Source organism: Natrix helvetica (genome assembly GCF_964273705.1).
Source record: "Natrix helvetica genome assembly, chromosome: 2".
NCBI lineage: Eukaryota > Metazoa > Chordata > Lepidosauria > Squamata > Natricidae > Natrix > Natrix helvetica.
Genome location: NC_138552.1, coordinates 34,461,623 through 34,469,998, shown reverse-complemented (window position 1 = coordinate 34,469,998; position 8,376 = coordinate 34,461,623).

Genomic DNA, 8,376 nt, shown 5'->3' with positions numbered 1-8,376 from the left:
ATTAGAACTAAAAGAATAGGGCACAGACATCGATTGGTGGCCACATATGCAGATTCAGGCTAGATATTAGAAAGGCAAAGAATATAGATTCCAAACAGAACCGTAAGATCTAGACACTATTTTACAAGGTATAGAGGATAAATTGATTAAGAAATTATATAATTACCTAATGAATTATAAAATGGAGGAGGAGATAGTTAAAGAAACTATGATAACATGGGCCAAAAACTTTGGCTATAGTATGGATTTGGAGAAATGGGAAAAAACTGGAATTAAAATTATGAATTGACAATGGCAGTAGTCTACAAGGAAAATATGTATAAAATATTTCTATAGATGGCATCTTCCACCAGCGAGACTGGCTGAAATGTACCCGAATACATCACCGGACTGTTGGAAATATAGACAAAATCAGGAAACATATTACTACATGTGGTGGTTATGGCCAAAAGCTAAACAATATTGGAATAGAATAAGAAAATGGCTCGAAGAAATAACTAAACAGCAAATAGACATGAAACCGGAATTATTTTTATTAGGAATACCTACAAAGAAATATGATAAAAAATACAATATTTAATTTTACATATCATAACGGCAGCGAGAATAATATATGCACAAAACTGGAAGAACAATAATATACCAACAGAGGAAAATGAAATAAGGAAAGTTTCGGAGTGTGCAGAGATGTAAGCAGAGGAAACATAATATTATATAGTATGGAACGAGTGGTACAAATGGTTAGAGGACAGGTGTAAAGCTTAAAGAAAGACTAAATGAAGAAGACAAAGGAGTTAGAAATTAACAATGTATATATAGAGATGAATAAATATGTATAAATGGAAACGATGCATAATGGATTGAAATTTAAAAAATCTATATATTAGTATCATATGTATAGACAAAGAGCTATTGAAACAAGGAGGGAGAAATGCATATACAATGTATGTATACCAATGTGGAAATGGACAGAAGGAAATGGTAAAAAAATATTTTTAAAACACTGTTTAATAAAAATATTGTTTTAAAAAAACTGTTCATCCCTTCAGTGGACCAGGGGAGTCGTCAGCAGCGAGTCTTGAGAGACCATTCTGGGAGGAGTTTGATTCTGTTGCCCCCGAGGATTTGGACAGGTTGCGTGGACGGCTGCGACCCACTACATGTTTATTGGACCCGTGCCCCTCCTGGCTGGTACTGGCATCCTGGGAGGTGACACGAGGCTGGCTCCTGGGCCTAGTGAACGCCTCATTGGGTGAGGGGTCCCTACCGGCCGCCTTGAAAGAGGCGGTGGTGAGGCCCTTACTCAAGAGGCCTTCCCTGGACCCGATGGAACTAGCTAATTATCGTCCTGTCTCCAACCTTCCCTTTTTAGCGAAGGTTGTAGAGAATGTGGTGGCACAGCAGTTTCCGCGACACCTGGAAGAAACCGATTATCTAGACCCACGCCAGTCCGGTTTCCGACCCGGTCACAGCACGGAGACGGCCTTGGTCGCGTTGGTTGATGATCTCTGGACGGCCAGGGATAGGGGTTGTTCCTCTATCCTGGTCCTATTAGATCTATCAGCGGCTTTTGATACCATCGACCATGGTATCCTATTGCGCCGGCTGGAGGGGATGGGAGTTGGGGGCACCATTTTGCGGTGGTTCGGCTCCTACCTCTCCGACCGGATGCAATGTGTGTTGGCAGGGGGGCAGAGGTCGGCCCTGAGGTCACTCACTTGTGGGGTGCCGCAGGGGTCGGTCCTCTCGCCCCTTCTGTTCAACACATATGTGAAGCCGCTGGGTGAGATCATCCGTGGTTTTGGGGTTGGATACCATCTGTACGCTGATGACACTCAGCTGTACATTTCCACCCCAAACCACCCCAACGAGGCTGTCGAAATGATGTCCCGGTGTTTGGAAGCCGTCCGGGTCTGGATGGGGGACAACAGACTCAAGCTTAACCCCTCCAAGACTGAGTGGCTGTGGTTACCGGCGCCTCGGTTCAACCAGTTGATTCCATCACTGGCCATAGGGGGCGAACAACTGCCCCCTGTGGAACGGGCGCGCAATTTGGGCGTCCTCCTAGATGCCCGGCTGTCGATGGATGACCATGTGGCAGCCGTGGCAAGGGGGGCGTTCCACCAGGTTCGCCTGGTGCGCCAATTGCGCCCCCTATTGGACCGGGATGCCTTACGCACAGTCACTCATGCGCTGGTGACGTCTCGTCTGGACTATTGCAATGCTCTCTACATGGGGCTCCCCTTGAGATGTACCCGAAGACTACAGCTAGTTCAGAATGCGGCCGCGCGGGCCATCATGGGGAGTACTAGGTACTCCCACATAACACCTTTCCTGCACGAGCTGCACTGGCTACCTGTGTTTTTTCGGGTGCGTTTCAAGGTGTTGATCACCATCTTCAAAGCGCTCCATGGCACAGGGCCTAGTTACCTGCGGGATCGCATTCTACCACATACATCCCTGCGACCAATTCGCTCACACAGGGAGGGACTCCTCCGGGTGCCGTCCACCAAGCAATGCCAACGGGCAGCGCCTAGGAGTAGAGCCTTCTCTGTGATGGGCCCAACCCTCTGGAATGACCTCCCCCCCGATATTAGAACTACTACCGACTTCCGCTCCTTCCGACAAAAACTTAAGACTCACCTGTTCCGACTAGCCGGCCTGGCCCACTTATAGTTTTACTCTTACCTCCTGGCAGATATTTTATTTGGGATAGCTTTTAAGGTTAATGTTTTTAACTTTTTTAAATTTTTTTAAAATTTTTAAATCTAACTTAACTAAATTGTACAGGGAACTTCTACTACCTCCTCCAGTCCAATGTTTAATTTATTTATTGTATACTTATAACATGTATATTTACTGTTCAACTACCGTATATACTTGAGTATAAGCCGAATTTTTCAGCCCACTTTTTGGGCTGAAAAATCCACTTTGGCTTATACTCCAGTGAACAAAAAAAAAAAATGTGGCTCTTTAAACATTTTAATGCGGCTCTTCTGTGTGCCGGGCGCCCGCTTCCCTCCCTCCTCTCGGGCTTCGGAGGGAAGCTTCTGCATAACCCCGGCGAGTGACAAGTCTCCCAGGCTGTAATTTGCCGAGCTGTACGCGCGCGCCTGTTTTCCACGGCGTGGAGCAGCGGCGAGATTCTGCGCGGCAAGCGATGATTCTGGGGGCCATCAGTGGGGGGGCAGGGTCTCCTCTCGCATTCCTCATCTTCCCGGATGGCCCCTGGAATCATCGCTCGCCGCGCAGAATCTCGCCGCTCCTCCACGCCGTGGAAAACAGGCGCGTGCGCACAGCTCGGAAAATTACAGCCCGGGAGACTTGTCACTCGGCTTTTGCAGAAGCTTCCCTCCGAAGCCCGAGAGGAGGGAGGGGAGCGGGCGCCCGGCACACTGAAGAGCCGCATTAAAATGTGTAAAGAGCACCCGCTCCCCTCCCTCCTCTCGGGCTTCGGAGGGAAGCTTCTGCATAACCCCGGCGAGTGACAAGTCTCCCAGGCTGTAATTTGCCGAGCTGTACGCGCGCGCCTGTTTTCCACGGCGTGGAGCAGCGGCGAGATTCTGGGCGGCGAGCGATGATTCCGGGGGCCATCAGTGGGGGGGGCAGGGTCCCCCCTCGCGTTCCTCATCTTCCCGGATGGCCCCTGGAATCATCGCTCGCCGCACAGAATCTCGCCGCTGCTCCACGCCGTGGAAAACAGGCGCGTGCGCACAGCTCGGCAAATTAAAGCCTGGGAGACTTGTTGTCACTCACCTTTGCAGAAGCTTCCCTCCGAAGCATTTCGAGGGAGGGCTGTAAACTTCCCTCCGAAGTCTTGGGATGGTCTGAGGAGCCCCCCAAGGCAAAACGCCGCTGCCAGGTAGTTAAAAGTACGTCTCTGATTCGTCTCTGTCAGTCTCTCTCTGATTCCCTCTCTCTCTCCCTCTCTCTGTTCCTCTGTCTGTCTGTCTCACTCACACACACACACACACACTTTTAGCAATTTTATTGTTATCTACCTGTATTTTTATTTTTGAAATTTACCGTGAGCTGCTGTATTTCCCAGCCTCGGCTTATACTCGAGTCAATAACTTTTTCCAGTTTTTTGGGGTAAAATTAGGGGTCTCGGCTTATACTCGAGTCGGCTTATACTCAAGTATATACGGTATTTTAATATGACTGTACACCACCCCGAGTCTCTTTTGAGAGAGGGGCGGTCTAGAAATCCAATAAAGTTAAGTTAAGTTAAGTTAAGTTAAATATCTAATAAAATATTACAGGTGCTTCTAGGTCTTTTACCATTCAAGATATTTATTAATTATTTGAATGAAGTAGAAGAAATCTTTTCAGATAGCACAAAATTGTATAATATATTCTAGAACAGTGGTTCTCAACCTTTCCAATGCCGTGACCCTTTAATACAGTTCCTAATGTTATGGTGACACCCAACCATAAAATTGGTGTCTCAGTTCCTAAGACCATCGAAAATATGTGTTTTCCGATGGTCTTAGGCGACCCCTGTGAAAGGGTCGTTCGACCCCAAAGGGGTTCCGACCCACAGGTTGAGAACCACTGTTCTAGAAGAAAAGAAACAAGTTTCTAAATTATAGGTTATAAGTCATAGGTTCTCCTTTTTTAACCTTATGCTTAAGTACTACACCAAAGTGGCTCTTCAGATCTGCAGAGAACACTACACAAAATAATTATCCTAAATTATAGGAAAGCTATATTTGATTCTGACTATCCAAGTAAGTAGCTTTCCAACAATAAGAGCAATTTGATAGTGGAATCAATTACACAGAGAAGTGGATGTGTCAAGCAGAGGCTACGCAACCATCTGACAAAGATCTTGATTTGGGGCCTTTTTAATTGAGCATGGGATTGGTGTATATTTCATAAATGTCACACTTTACAAGTTTGATTTGTTAGCATAGCTTTGTTTAGCTATTTATTCACAAATTCAGTGACATTTGTAGAATTCTTTATTTGATGCTTCATCTAACGCCAGTAGCCTTAGATCTAATCTGAAACCTGCATGATATCAATTAGAAATTAATCCATTGAAAACTCTTGTCTTCCTAGAAAGCAAAAAAACATATTCAATTTCTCCTTTATGGTGAACTAGCTATTATACTATTACAGTTTTTTTTTTTTTGCAGTTCCTACTATGAGCAGCAGAGGATGTTGTTTTCACAAAAAGCATCTAATATTTACTCTGTTTAATCACTTCTACCACACTGTACCCTATTAATGTTTCCCAGATAATTCTTTGTGAACTGATGCATAATCTAATGCTTATATTTACTACAGTACTGGAAATTGTAACCTAGGAGGCAATTAGTGCAGCACAAGTAGTAAAATCACCAATTATTCAAGGCAAAATTAAGCCCTGCTAAAATACAGTCCCAGATTCATAGAACACACCTTGCCTCTTCAGTGGAAAATCCCCTGGCTGACTTAATGATAGCTGCTGAGCATGTGAGATTTGTGGTTCAGTTCAGTGAAATGTGCCACTAGTTTATAGACCTGATATAGCTGCATGTTTTGTAGTTGATGGTTATGAGTTCAATCTGGGTGGAAAATATGTAAGAAATTTGGAAACATTGTAGAAAATCGATTACATGAGGAATAAAGGAGGCACATACTTTTTGTTACAAGAGATCTCAGGTTATGTCCTGCCTGAAACAGGACAAGCATTACCAGTCAGTTGCTGTATTCATAGAAGGTACAAAATCACAAACCAACCTGGCAATTATATTTTAGTGTCAGGTATCATGTATATCCAGCTAATGTGAAAGTTTATAGTTCAACCTATTGTGCAAACCAAGGGTGGGTTCTGGCTTCTGTTACCGCCAGTTCACTCAGGGACGCACTTCGGACACACACGCACTTGATGCACTTTAAGCACGCATGTGGAGTGCTTTAAAAAAACAAGATGGCGGCTCCTATGGTGCCACCAATCGAACCAGTTCGGAGGCGTAGCCAGCCGAGTTGCTACCTACTAGGGAAACCGGTCCGAATCGATAGGAACCCACCTCTGGGACAAACTCAGAAAATTGGATGAAGGAAAACATAGTTAATTTAACCAGGGATAAGCATGGTTAAATTCTGGCATTGATGGACCAATGTTCTCATTTAGTATTTTTAAAAAATCACATATTTTTTTATGTTCTTGATTTTGTTAGATATTAGCATATATCGCTGTAAGTCTCCACTCAGGTCCGCCGCTAGGGCGGGAACAAGGGATCGTTCTGATTGGACGAGAGGTGTACCCGATCCCTATAAAAGGGGAACTCTCAGACCACACACTAAGCTGGATCACTACTACTACTAATAAAGAGCTGTTAAGTCACTTCTTGTCCAGAATCTGTTCTCTCGTTGCCCGAATCTAACACTGGCGACAAAGGTGGGATCGAGAGACAGATAGGACGAAGACGCTACCTCCAGAATCCAAGGATTCGTTCCAGCCTAGGAATTCGGCGGAAATTCCGGCAGCCATCTCAGCGCAGCAAATTCAAACGCAGACAAGATGGCGATGCACACTCCTCCAGCTCCGTTTGACCCAATCACCGATCATTGGGAATCCTACATGCTAAGGTTCGAGTGTTTTCTCGAAGCAAACGAGTACACAGGAGTACCGGACTCTCGAAAGAAGAATATATTCCTGAGCTACTGTGGCCGAGAAGTTTTTGAGACAGCCAGGGATCTCTCAGAGCCAACCCCCATTCAGGCGGTAACATGGACGGCGCTGCAACAAACGCTGCTAACACATTACGCGCCAAAACCTTCCCGCCACGTTTGTCACCAAGGATTCAACACGAGGAACCAGAAGGCGGGAGAATCTATCAACCAGTACGTTGCAGCACTTCGGAAAGCAGCTACGCATTGCGGATTCAGGGATCTGGACGAGCAGATCCTGGATCGCCTGATAAGTGGGTTAAAAGACATTTCGTTACAAAAACGATTGTTGGCTAAACCCAATTTAAGCCTACAGATTGCGCTCGATGAGGCGAGAGCCTCTGAATCAGCGGAGAGGTCATCCGAGACTATACAACGCGGATACAGCGCGATCCAGACCGGAGCCAGACACGCTAGAGTACGTTATGAGGACACCGATCAAGAGGTCGAGGACAGCGAGTTCGAAGACAGCCATCGTATGCGGAGCAGTCACACAAGACCGGTGGGGAAACCCGAATTCCGTTTGCCACCATGTGCAAGTTGCGGAGGGAACCACCCCCGGTCTACCTGTCGTTTCAGAAACATTGTTTGCTCACATTGCGACAAACTGGGGCACATCGCACGAGTGTGCCGAAGCGAAGTCCCTGCCTCACAATGGCAGCCTCCGATGTACCGCCGACAGAAGCCCAACCCAGGGGCTTGGCGGAAGAACAAAGGGCGCCCAGAGAGAAATCCAAGGGAGTTTGCCGAGAGAGAATATACTCAAAGAGCTGAAAGGGCGTATTACCAGAGAGCCGAGAGAGAGTATCCCCAGGATACCGATGCCGAGAGAGAGTTGACCCAGAGAGAACCAATGCGAACCTATCTCACAACGATAGGTCAGGTCCGCACCAAGTGGCCTAAAAAGCTGAAAATCACTGTCCTCCTGGAGGACTCCCCTTGTGAGCTTGAAGTCGACACGGGATCACCCCTGACGATCATTTCATGGTCAGCCATGAAAAAGGCAATTCCTAGCCTTAAGAAGCGCCAGCTGCGAACACCAGACATCCTGCTACGAGACTACCAGGGGAACAGGGTCCCCATCGTGGGTCAAGGCACGTTTCGGGTGCAGTTCAAGGACATCGTAGCCCAGCTGCCCATGACCGTCGCCAGCGCGCCATTACAGAGCCTCCTGGGACTGGATTGGTTCGAAGCCCTGGGGCTAGAAGTCACCGGAATCAACGCCGTAGAGAACAGCAGCGCGGAACAGATTTTTAAGGAGTTCGAGGATGTGTTCAGCCCTGGTCTTGGTAAGTATGTGGGTAAACCAATATCATTCAATCTAGACCCCAACGTGGCGCCAATCCGACTCAAACCTAGAAGAGTGCCTTTTGCGCTCCGTCCCAAGATTGATAAAGAGATTGATAAGCTCGTAGAACAGGGGATCCTTGAACCGGTGGATCACGCGCGCTGGGAAACCCCCATCGTGACCCCAGTTAAACCAGATGGGTCAGTCCGCATCTGCGCGGACTATAAATGCACAATTAATGTCGCCCTAAAACCGAGCGCGTATCCTGTGCCCGTAGTCCAGCACCTATTGCACTCATTGGGGCCAGGAAAAATATTTGCAAAATTAGACATGGCACAAGCGTATCAGCAGTTGCCTGTGGATAGCGCCACGGCGGAGGCCCAAACTATAGTGACACACAGGGGTGCTTTCAAATGCAACCGGTTACA